The sequence below is a fragment of the Oppia nitens genome, unplaced genomic scaffold (genome assembly GCF_028296485.1).
Source record: "Oppia nitens isolate AA-2021 unplaced genomic scaffold, nextdenovo-longstitch-racon4-pilon3 scaffold20_pilon_pilon_pilon, whole genome shotgun sequence".
In the NCBI taxonomy this organism is placed as follows: domain Eukaryota; kingdom Metazoa; phylum Arthropoda; class Arachnida; order Sarcoptiformes; family Oppiidae; genus Oppia; species Oppia nitens.
Genome location: NW_026533200.1, coordinates 786,296 through 799,693, shown reverse-complemented (window position 1 = coordinate 799,693; position 13,398 = coordinate 786,296).

Sequence of the window (13,398 nt, the reverse complement as noted above, 5' to 3'; positions counted from 1 at the left end):
TACGGTTAATACGGTTAATACGGTTAATACGGTTAATACGGTTAATACGGTTAATACGGTTAATACGGTTAATACGGTTAATACGGTTAATACGGTTAATACGGTTAATACGGTTAATACGGTTAATACGGTTAATACGGTTAATACGGTTAATACGGTTAATACGGTTAATACGGTTAATACGGTTAATACGGTTAATACGGTTAATACGGTTAATACGGTTAATACGGTTAATACGGTTAATACGGTTAAATATCAATTTTTTAAATAGTTTTTTTGTTTAGTTTTATATGAATTAAATTTAAATCTAATATTTATTGTTTGTTTATTTAAAATATTTTTAGTATCATTACTATTAACAATTTAATATATTTATATAGTAATATAACAAATTAACAATATTATTAATTTTAAAATATGATAGCATATATATAAAATTGATCATGGTGATTTGATAACAACAATTTGAGGTACATTTTTCTGGGCCACCACTGGCCTCCTAATTGACTGTCCATTTGTATGTCTATTCATTACAAACTGATTGTTAGCTAACATCCCGCGCGGCACTACTATCTGTCGCATCATTGGCCTCTGAACCGGTCGTTTAGTCGGTATCGGCGGAACCGGCAGTACTTTGAAACGATATATATTAAATCCCAGCGACTGTATGACAGTAATTAGCAAACATATAGCCGATAGATATACCAGTGCCAGGACTATACATAGGAGTTCCCATAGAAAACCAATGGAAAAACTGTTGAATAGTCTGATTGATGGTCTCACCAGTCGATAGCCAACAGGTATTGCCAACAGTATCAACAAAAACATTGAAATCAATAGACCGTGTATTACAAGTAGACTAGTTTTCGGACGTTTTATTGAAACCAATTGACTGTATACTTGACAACACATTAGTATTACCGATACTATCAGTAATACTGAACTAAAATAATTGAAATATTTTTGCAAAAATTCCGATATTTTAATGACAACAATTTGATAACTATTGATAGTGTTTAGTATAAAATTGAAATTTTATTACAAGTAATTGATTTGTTATTAAATTTTTAGTTTTTTATTAGTTTAAATATATTATTGTATAAAATAATGTGTTTAACAACTAATTTCATTTGGTTTAATAATAAGTGATTACTTATAATAATAATAATAATAATTTCTTTTATTTGAAATAAAAATTTGAAATATATGTTAATTTTATTTTTTAATAAAAAAATTTATATATTATTTGAGTTTTTAGTATATTAATTATAAAGGCACGTACTTCCGTCTCTATTATAATTAACATAAATAGTTATTAAAAGTAAAACTTAATTATTGACTATTTTCGTGATTACAGTTTGTAATCAAATTAAATTAAATTCAATATAATATACAGTATTATTATTATTATGATATTTAATTTTTATTGATATCAACTAAAGTTATAAAAAATGTATTATATAATTAAATTTACAATTAATACTAGAATATTAATAATAAGTTAATAATTTTAATTTTAATTTATTATAATTTATTAAAAATTAAAACAAAAAAACAAATTCTATATATAAATGTTTGTAAAAATATTTTAAAGTATAATTACTATTAACAATTTAATATATATATATATTAATTTAACAAATTAACAATATTATTAATTTTTAATATGTTACATATAAAATTGATCATGGTGATTTGATAACAACAATTTGCGGTACATTTTTCTGGGCCACCACTGGCCTCCTAATTGACTGTCCATTTGTATGTCTATTCACTACAAACTGATTGTTAGCTAACATTCCGCGCGGCACTACTATCTGTCGCATCATTGGCCTCTGAACCGGGCGTTTAGTCGGCATCTGCTGAACCGGTATTACTTTGAAACGATATATACTAAATCCCAGCGACTGTATGACAGTAATTAGCAAACATATAGCCGATAGATATACCAGTGCCAGGACTATACATAGGAGTTCCCATAGAAAAGCTATGGAAAAACTGTTGAATAGTCTGATTGATGGTCTCACCAGTCGATAGCCAACAGGTATTGCCAATAGTATCACCAAAAACATTGAAATCAATAGACCGTGTATTACAAGTAGACTAGTTTTCGGCAGTTTTATTGAAACCAATTTACTGTATACTTGACAACACATTAGTATTACCGATACTACCAGTAATACTGAACTAAAATAATTGAAATATTTTTGCAAAAATTTGAATCTCACTAAAAATGTTGTATCAATAGTATAAGTATTGATCACTGATAGGGTACACAATATATACAAATAGCCGATAATTAATATACAGGTAATTGTAATTTTTAATTGTAAATTTAACATTATTAATAAATACTAATATTCAATAATATACCTTACATTACTATAGATATATTAAGATAATAATATCACTATTTATTTATTTAGTCAACTAATTTACTCTCATTTTTCTTAAACAACAAAAATAATATACAATTTTTAATTGTAAATTTGAGATTGAAATTAAATATTAAATACAATAATTATAAAATATTATTATTATATGTTTTTAAATAATAATACACTTTAGATATATATATATATATATTAATTAACACTAAATTTTGTACACTTTTTTGTCGCTGTAATTATTTACTCATCTAATTGACTCTCATTTTGTTGTTGAACAACAAAAATAATATACTAAAAAATTTATGTCACATTTTTTCACTATTATAGTACAGTAGTATTTAAGTCAATATATATATATATATATATATACAAAAAGTGAGATTTAATTGAGTTTCACATCTAAATTGAGTTAAGAGTTATGCGACACACATATAATATCTAACCAAAAAAATATCTATTTTTAAACCAATTGCCAAAAAAATATTTTATATTGTATTTTTAGTATCACTAATCCTATTGGCATTGAAGCGCATACGCTATGACATAGACTAACAAATTGTTTTTATTTATGTATATTATTATATAATGATTTTTAAATAATAATCATAAATTAATTTATCTATATTTACTTATAATAGCTTAAAAAAAGTTTAATAAATTTACTATAAATTGAATATATAATATTAATATATTATAATTTAATAATATAGGTTGATTTTTTTGTGAACAATTATTAGTTATTATATTTGAGATTAAATAATTTTTTAATATTATAATAATAAAAATATAGTTATAAAAATAATTAATTTTTATTTCAATAATTTTAGTAACATTTGTTGTCAATTATTTCTCGTTAATTTAATTTACAAAATATTTATATATAAAATTATATATATATTAATATCTTATTTTATTAGTGATAAAAAATTTATGATTAAATATAAAATATTTATATTTTTTTAATTAGCATTAAATATAAAACAGTTTAAAAAAAAAMATTAACAATATATGATTTTAATAGAAAAAAATAAATTCATTTTTTTTAGTAAATTAATTATAAACACCGATGTCGCCATTACTATTAATAAACTGTAAAAATATTTACTAAAGTATAACTATTATATTGTTTATTATTGTGACTACAGTTTATGTAATCATAAATTTTAATTAATATATATATAATATTACTGTATTAAAAGTGTATTAAAATATTAATTCATATAACTATAATAATAATAGGGTTAAAACAGTTATAATAACAAATAATAACTAGAAAGTGATTTAATTATTATTATTTTTTTTTTTAGAAAAATACTGTAATAATATAATTTAGCTAAAGTTTGACTATAATTATTTATATATTTTATTATAATATTTTTTAAATTTATTAATTAAAATATTTCTATAGGTATACAACTAATAATTAATAACATATATCTGAATTGTTTAACTTTATTAATTACAATCAACACAAATCAATAGATGATTCAAATTTGATGTTAAATATTATTAATTATTGTATAATTTGTAGAATTATTTTTTTTAAAAAAAATTATAAAAATATTTTTACATTAATTATAAAAACTAATTTCATTTTATTATTACAATATATTTATTACATATATAAGCTATAACTGTCCAAAAACTAAAACTAAAACTATAAAAAATAAATTGTTTAACAAATTTATAATATATATATATATACCTATATCTTAATATATCTATATATATATATATTAAAAATGATAATAATTTTAAAAATAAACTACAAGTAATTATAGTATTTATCAAATCAATTTTGTTTAAAATAAATGGTTAATTTTATGTTTTTTACTATTTAAATGAATAAAATAAAAACAAATTTAGTAAATTAAATAATGTATTGTAATATAAATTTAATCAAATTGTAGTAATTTTTTGTATGTTTGTTTGTTTATTATTAATTTGTTAACTAGTTTTCAATTTTTTTAAACTATAATCTTTTATATTAATACTAATTTCAAAACTGCAATAAAATAATTTATCCTAATTTTTATACTTTTAATAATTTTTATTTTAATAATTTATTAGGTTGTATAGACTGGCGACTTTAATTAAAAATATTAATTAACATTTTTTTTAAATAGTAATTAGAAAACTAATTTCATTTTATTATCAATTTTATAAATTTAATAATTTTCTAATTGTTGTAATCATAAATATCTTTTCAAATTTTTTAGCTAAAAAATAAATTGTTTAAAAAATTAATAGTATATATATATATGATAAATACATTTGAATTTAAATATATAATAATCATATTGAAAAACACTTGTTATTGTAATATATAAATATATATATATTAAAAATGATAATAATTTAAAGTAAAGTAATTTTACTATATCTCTAATCAATTTAGTTTTAAACAAAATGTCAATTTTTTTACTATTCATATAAATAAAATAATACATATTTATTAAATTAAATCATTTTAAATTTTAATTTATAATAAACATATTGTAGTAAATTTATTGCTGTTTTATTAATTTGTTAATTAGTTTACAATTTTTTTCAAACTATAATCTGTTATATTAATACTAAATACTTTTATTATTATTATTATTAAAATTATTACAAAACTGCAATAAAATAATTTAGTTTTAGTTTTATAATATAAATTATAATTATTATAATTATTATAATGAACTAACTGTAAGGCTATATTTTTATAAAATGTAAAAAAATTATTATAAATTTTACTAAATATAGATTATTGTAATATATATATATATATATATTTATATATTTATTTTGTGTGTTTGCATTTATTAACATTATTTACAATTCAAATACATTTTTGAATTTAATATATTAATAATAATAATAATCATATTTTTTGAAAAATTATTAAATATTGTTATCATTAAAAAAAATATATTTAGATAATAAATAATATCAAAATTACAGGTATAATGATTAAAATCACTGATTATAGTGACAATTGTTATGACAATAAACAATAATTATTATTTAATTGATTTTATTTAAAATAAATAATTTTAAAAAATAAATTATATTAATAACTAGTTAGCTGTCTATTTTTTTAAATTATTGTTTGTAGAAATGTTGTGTTTATTAATGTATATATTATTTAAATTAAAGTTTCAAATATACTGAATATATATATATATATATATATATACTGTATATTATACAGTATATAACATATTATATTATAAATAATAGAAATAATTTAATCGTAAAAAATAAGTTTATTATTATATAAATACAATACATTAGATAATACATTTAAATGCTCAAAAAAATCATTTGTATTAATAAAAATAAATGATATTTATGTTTAAAAAATTGCAATTAATTGTAATTAACAGTTTTTTATATCCAAAAAATGTTTAGTACGTTTGTGTTGACGCATATTTAATAAACTATAATATATTTTATCACAATTTTCGTAATCGCATTTAAATTTGTGTTCAATTGAATGATCAATTGATTTGTGTTTTAATAAACAATGATTTGTTGTAAATGTTTTCAAACATTTGTTGTTATCTACTGTACATTGAAATTGTTTTCCACTTAAATGCAATAATTTATGTCTATTATAATTACCAATTAGTGAAAACATTTTATCGCAATACTCGACATCACATCGAAATTGTTTTTGTTTCAAATGAATGGTTAATTGATGTTTTTTTAAATGATATTTTTGTGAAAATTTTTTATTACATTTACTATAATTACATTTAAACTTTTTATTATTTATATGAACTATTAAATTATGTTGATTTAACTTTGATTTTGACTGAAAATATTTGCCACAATCGTTGACATCGCAAACATATTTCAGATTTAAATGTTCAATAGTTTTATGATAATATAAATTTGTCTGATTTTTGAATGTTTTATTACATTTATTGCATTCAATGTCTTTATTAGCTAAATGTATTGATTGATGATTAATTAAATGTTGTTTATTATTGTAATTAGTTTTATACCGACATTTAGGCCAAAAACACTTGAATCGCGTGTTATAGTTGTTATCCATACGTGTGTTGTTGTTGTTGTCATAACAGTCACTATAATCAGTGATTTTCATAGAAATACAATCATTTGTTGTTTGAATATTCACTGAATTCAAACCATCAATCGTTTCACACAAAACATCATTATTTTCTAACAAACTATTAGTTTGTTTATCAATAATACTATTGTGTAATGATTTCAATTCACTTAATTTATTTAACATATATTTAATATTAAACAATTTATCATTAATTAACTCCATATTAATAAAAAAATAGTACTAAAAATTATTTTTTAAATAAACAACAGCAATAATGATAACAATAACAATAACTACTAAATACAAAGTCTTAACAAACAAAGCAATAGTTTTGGCGCTTATATTGTGTTAATTCAATAGCAATGGATATCAATATATAAATAACTGATACAAAAAAAACCGGTTTTATTTTCAGTTAGTAATTAAATCAMTCAATCAATAAAAKAAACGGAGAGTTAATAATAGCATAACTTTATATAGACTTTTAGGTCTATGGGTTAGTCCAACACATAAACTAATGGACAGTCAGTTTRTAATACAGAGACTCCTGTTTRTAGAGATATTGTGTTTATTAATATAAATTTCTTTCTTTTACTGATTGATTGATTTAATTATTACTAAATGAAAATAAAACCGGTTTTTAAAATCAGTTATATATATATTTATATCCATTGYTATTGAATTAACACAATATAAGCGCCAAAACTATTGCTTTGTTTGTTTGACTCTGTATTTAGTAGTTATCTGTTGTTATCATTATTGCTATTGTTTTAATAATTTTTAGCACTATTTTTAATAATATGGAGTTAATAAATGATAAATTGTTTAATATWAAGTATATGTTAAATAAATTAAGTGAATTGAAATCATTACACAATAGTATTAKTGATAAACAAACACAAAGTTTGTCACAAAATACTGATGTTTTGTGTGAAGCGATTGATTGCATGAATTCAATGAATATTACAACAAATGATTGCATTTCAATGAAAATTACTGATTATAGTGACTGTTATGACAACAACAACAACAACACACGTATGGACAACAATAACATGCGATTCAAGTGCTTTTGGCCTAAATGTCGGTTCAGTAGTAATACTAAACAAAGTTTAATTAAACATCAATCAATACATTTATCTAATAAATACATTGATTGTAATAAATGTAATAAAACATTCAAAAGTCATACAACWCTATATTATCATAAAAATATTGAACATTTAAATTTGAAATATGTTTGCGATTACAACGATTGTCGSAAATGTTTTACAACAAAATCACATTTAAATCAACACAACTTAAGCGTTCATTTAAATAAAAAGTTTAAATGTAATTATAGTAAATGTGATAAAGTWTATTCACAAACGGTTAGTTTAAAACGACATCAATTAACCATTCATTTAAAAAAACAAAAACAATTTCGATGTGATGTCGACTATTGCGACAAAATGTTTTCAATGATTGAAAATTATAATAGACATAAATTATTACATTTACGTGGAAAACAAATTCAATGTACAGTAGATAACAACAACAAGTGCTTGAAAACGTTTACAACATATCATTGTTTACGACAACATATATCCAGAGATCATTCAATTTAACCCAAATTTCAATGCGATTACAAAAATTGTGATAAAATATATATATTATAGTTTAATAGGTTTGCGTCAACACAAACATTACTAAACATTTTTTAGATATAAAAAACTGTTAAATATATACAACTAATTGCAGTTTTTTTAAACATAAATATTTATTTATTTTTTTAATATCATTACAATATAATTGGATTTTTTTGAGCATTTAAATGTAAATATATATTATCTATTATCTTGTATTTAAATAATAATAATCTTATTTTTTAYGATAAAATTATTTCTATTAATTATAATATAGTTTGTTATATACAGTATATTTGAAACTTTAATTWAAAWAATATTTAYATTAATAAACACAATATCTCTTAATAAAAACAGTCTCTGTTATATAAACTGACTGTCCATTAGTTTATGTGTTGGACTAACCTATAGACCTAAAAGTCTATATAAAGTTATGCTATTATYAACTCTCCCTTTCTTTTACTGATTGATTGATTTATTTAATTACTAACTGAAAATAAAACCGGTTTTTAAAATCAGTTATATATATATTGATATCCATTGCTAKTGAATTAACACAATATAAGCGCCAAAACTATTGCTTTGTTTGTTTGACTCTGTATTTACWAGTTATCACTGATGTTATTATTGCTATTGTTTTAACAATTTTTATTAATATGGAGTTAATAAATGATAAATTGTTTAATATTAAGTATATGTTAAATAAATTAAGTGAATTGAAATCATTAAACAATAGTATTATTGATAAACAAACAAATAGTTTGTTAGAAAATAGTGATGTTTTGTGTGAAGCGATTGATGGCTTAAATTCAATGAATATCACAACAAATGATTGCATTTCAATGAAAATTACTGATTATAGTGACTGTTATGACAACAACAACAACACACGTGTGGATAACAATAACATCCAATTCACGTGCTTTTGGCCAAAATGTCGGTTCTATAGTAAAACAAAACAACATTTAATTAATCATCAATCAATACATTTAGCTAATAAAAACATTGAATGCAATAATTGTAATAAAACATTCAAAAATCWGACAAATTTATATTATCATAAAAATACTGAACATTTAAATATGAAATATGTTTGCGATKTCAWCGATTGCCATAAATGTTTTACAACAAAATTAAACTTAAATTATCACAAGTCAAGCGTTCATCTAAATAGAAARTTTAAATGTAATTATARTAAATGTAATAAASTATTTACACAAACWGTTAGTTTAAAAAAACATCAATTAATCGTTCATTTGAAACAAAAACAATTTCGATGTGATRTCGATTATTGCGACAAAATGTTTTCAATTGTTGGAAATTATAATAAACATAAATTAATACATTTAAGTGGAAAACAATTTCAATGTACAGTAGATAACAAMAACAAGTGTTTGAAAACGTTTACAACAAATCATTGTTTACGACAACAYATATCCAGAGATCATTAAATTGAACCGAAATTTCGAAGCGATTACGAAAATTGCAATAAAATATATTATAGTTTAAATAAATTGCGTCAACACAAACATAYTAAACATTTTTGTGTATATAATAAAAAATAAAAACCGTTCAAATAAAATGTGATGTCAATGATTGTAATTAAAACAMAAAAMATTATCAACAAAAAAATCAATCATAAATATYGATGTCATCATTAAATCATWGAGTTTTTCAATTAKTCATATAATGTATATATATTTATATAATTTTATTTTATTTATATGCAAAAATKTTTACAATTATATACAATTAATTAGACTAAATTTTATTCACTTWACTATCAATGAAATAAAAAAATCAATATATTTTTTGGATTGTAATAAAAGTTTTATTTATCAAATAACATTAATTGTCATTATAACTATCATATAATAATTATAAATATCATAAATGATTAATAATAAATAATAAATAATAAATTAATAAMAAATAATTAATAATAAATAATATTTAATAATCATAAATTAATTCATATAATAATGAAATTATAACAAATAAATATATATWTTTTAATATACAATTAKCTATGAGATATTTAAATTAATTAATATTATTAAAAAAAATTAATTTTAATAAAATATTATAAATATTATTTAGACTAMTATTTTGTAGATTAATGTTTATATAGACTTTTTTTCACTTTAGTTGTATGATTGCTATTCAATGATATCAGTTTAAACATAATAAGTGCATATTTAAATTGAAAATAATTTTATGAAAATTATTAATTGTTTTTTGATTGATGAAAATTTTATTAATTTTATTATTTCTATAAATAATATTTAAATTGTTTCGAAGATAATAAATTTAATTAATTAGCTGAAAAAGCAATATTTAATAGCATTATATTTAAAAAATAAATTTAAATAATAATTAAAATTGTATAATTATTGGTTAATAAAAAAATAATTTAGATTTATTCAAATTTTTTGAAATTTACTAATTATTTTAAATCTAATTTAAGTTTCTAAGCTATTTGTCTAAATATTTTTGATATATTGATATATAAATTATTTTTTTGTTGTTGTTGTATAATATATTTTGTTGTTGTATTATTAAAAAACGTGTTTTTATAATCAAATTTATTATACTATAAATATTTCCTGTAATTTAAAACATATAGTTTTTAATGAATTACTATATATATACCGGTATATATATATATATATATTTATAAAATACTGTATAAACAGTAAAATTCTGTATATTATATATTTAAATATTTTTCTACAAAATATATAATATTACAAAAATAACATATGGGTCTAAAATTGTTATAATATTATATATATATATATATATACAGTAACGGATAAAAAAATCTGTGAAACTATATCTAATACCTAATATTTTTAAATTCCTTATATATTAATTATAAAATCAGTTATCATATATATATATATATAATAAACAGTATATTGATATCCATTGCTATTGAAAAACACATATAAGCGCTAAAACTATTGATTTGTTTGTTTGTTTGACTCTGTATTTAGTAGTTATTTATTGTTGTTGGTGTTGTTGTTTATAATAATTTTTAATTTTAATACTATTTATTTTTTTAATATGAAGTTAATAAATAATAAATTGTTTAATATAAAGTATATGTTAAATAAATTAAGTGAATTGAAATCATTACACAATAGTATTAGTGATAAACAAACAAATATTTTGTCAAAAAATAGTGATGTTTTGTGTGAAGCGATTGATGGCTTGAATTCAATGAATATTACAACAAATGATTGCATTTCAATGAAAATCACTGATTATAGTGACTGTTATGACAACAACAACAATACACGTGTGGATAACAAGCGATTCAAGTGTTTTTGGCCTAAATGTCGGTATAAAAGTAATAATAAAAAGCATTTAATTGTTCATCAATCAATACATCTATTAAATAAACAGTTTAAATGTAATAATTGTAATAAAATATTTAAAAATAAGACAACTTTATATTATCATAAAAATGTTGAACATTTAAATCAAAAATATGTTTGCGATGTCAACGATTGCGATAAATGTTTTACAACAAAATCAAACTTAAATTATCACAAGTCAAGCGTTCATCTAAATAGAAAGTTTAAATGTAATTATAGTAAATGTAATAAAGTATTTTCATTAATGTTTAGTTTAAAAAGACATCAATTAACCATTCACTTAAAACAAAAACAATTTCGATGTGATGTCGAGTATTGCGATAAAATATTTTCATTAATTGAAAATTATAATAAACACAAATTATTACATATAAGTGGAAAACAATTTCAATGTTCAGTAAACCAATGTTTGAAAACATTTACAACAAATCATTGTTTATTAAAACACAAATTCATTGATCATTCAATTGAACCGGAATTTCGATGCGATTACGAAAATTGCGATAAAATATATTATAGTTTATTATGTTTGCGTCAACACAAACGTACTAAACATTTTTGTAAATAAAAAAAACTGTTCAATAAAATATGATATTAATGATTGTAATTAAAAAATCATTAAATTCAATCAATATATCGATCAGTAAATCATTGAGTTTTTAATTATTCATATACTATATATACAGTATATATATATATAATTTGATTTTATTTTTAAAAATATATAATTAAATTTATCTAATTTTTTAATTATATTTTTAAAATATTTATTACAATTATATACAATTAATCAGCTTAAATTTTATTTACATAACTATTAATGAAATACTAAAATAAATATATTTTTTAAAAGTTTTATTATCAAATAACATTCATTAATAATATATATTTAATAATCATAAATTAATTCATTTAATAATGAGATTATAATAAATATATATTTTGAGTTTTAAGTTTAAGTTTTTAATTTAATTAATATTATTAAAATTATTTTTTATAAATATTATTTGTTTGTATGATTGCTATTCATTGATATCAATTTAAACATTATAAGTGCTATTATTAATGATATTGAAATTGAAAATTATTTTATGAAAATTATTAATTGTTTTTTGATTGATGAAAAAATATTTATTTATTTTTTTATATAAATAATATTTAAATTTGTTTCTAAGATAATAAAATTAATTAATTAGAAGAAAAAAAACAATATTTAATAACATTATATATATTTTTAAAAAAATTGAAAAATAATTAAAATTGTTTAATAAATTGGTTAATTAAAAATAATTGAGATTTTTATTTTGAAATTTCTATTTAACTAATAATAAATTTTGTTGTTTTTTAAATATTTTTATAATTTGCTAATTATTTTAAATCTAATAATAAATAACTATTTTTTATATTTTTCTAATTGGTTTCTTATCATAATTAATGATAATAATAGTAAATATATAACAAATTAATATAATTTATTAACTTTTATTGTAAATCACGTGTTGTTTATATTTAATTATTACAATTTTACAAAAATAATTAAAATTAGATTAATTCAATTTTGTAAATATTATAATTATGTTTATTTATCATATTATTAAATATTTAGTTTAAAATAATAATTTTGGTAAAACTAATGTATAAAATTTTTTTATTATTTAACTAAATTCCTAATTATATTAGTTAGTTAATTATAATTTAATTAATTAATTATTGAAAAATATTGTCTTGACTGAAAAAAATACTGTTTTAACTGAAAAACACTGATTTATATGAAAAACACTGATTTAACTGAAAAATACTGTTTTAACTGAAAAAACATTTTGAAAAATCTGTATATTTTTATATATTAATTGAATTAAATAAATTAAAATTTATAAATAATTTATAAAATTTAATAATATTAATTATACATATTGTTGCACACTTATTTCAAAATA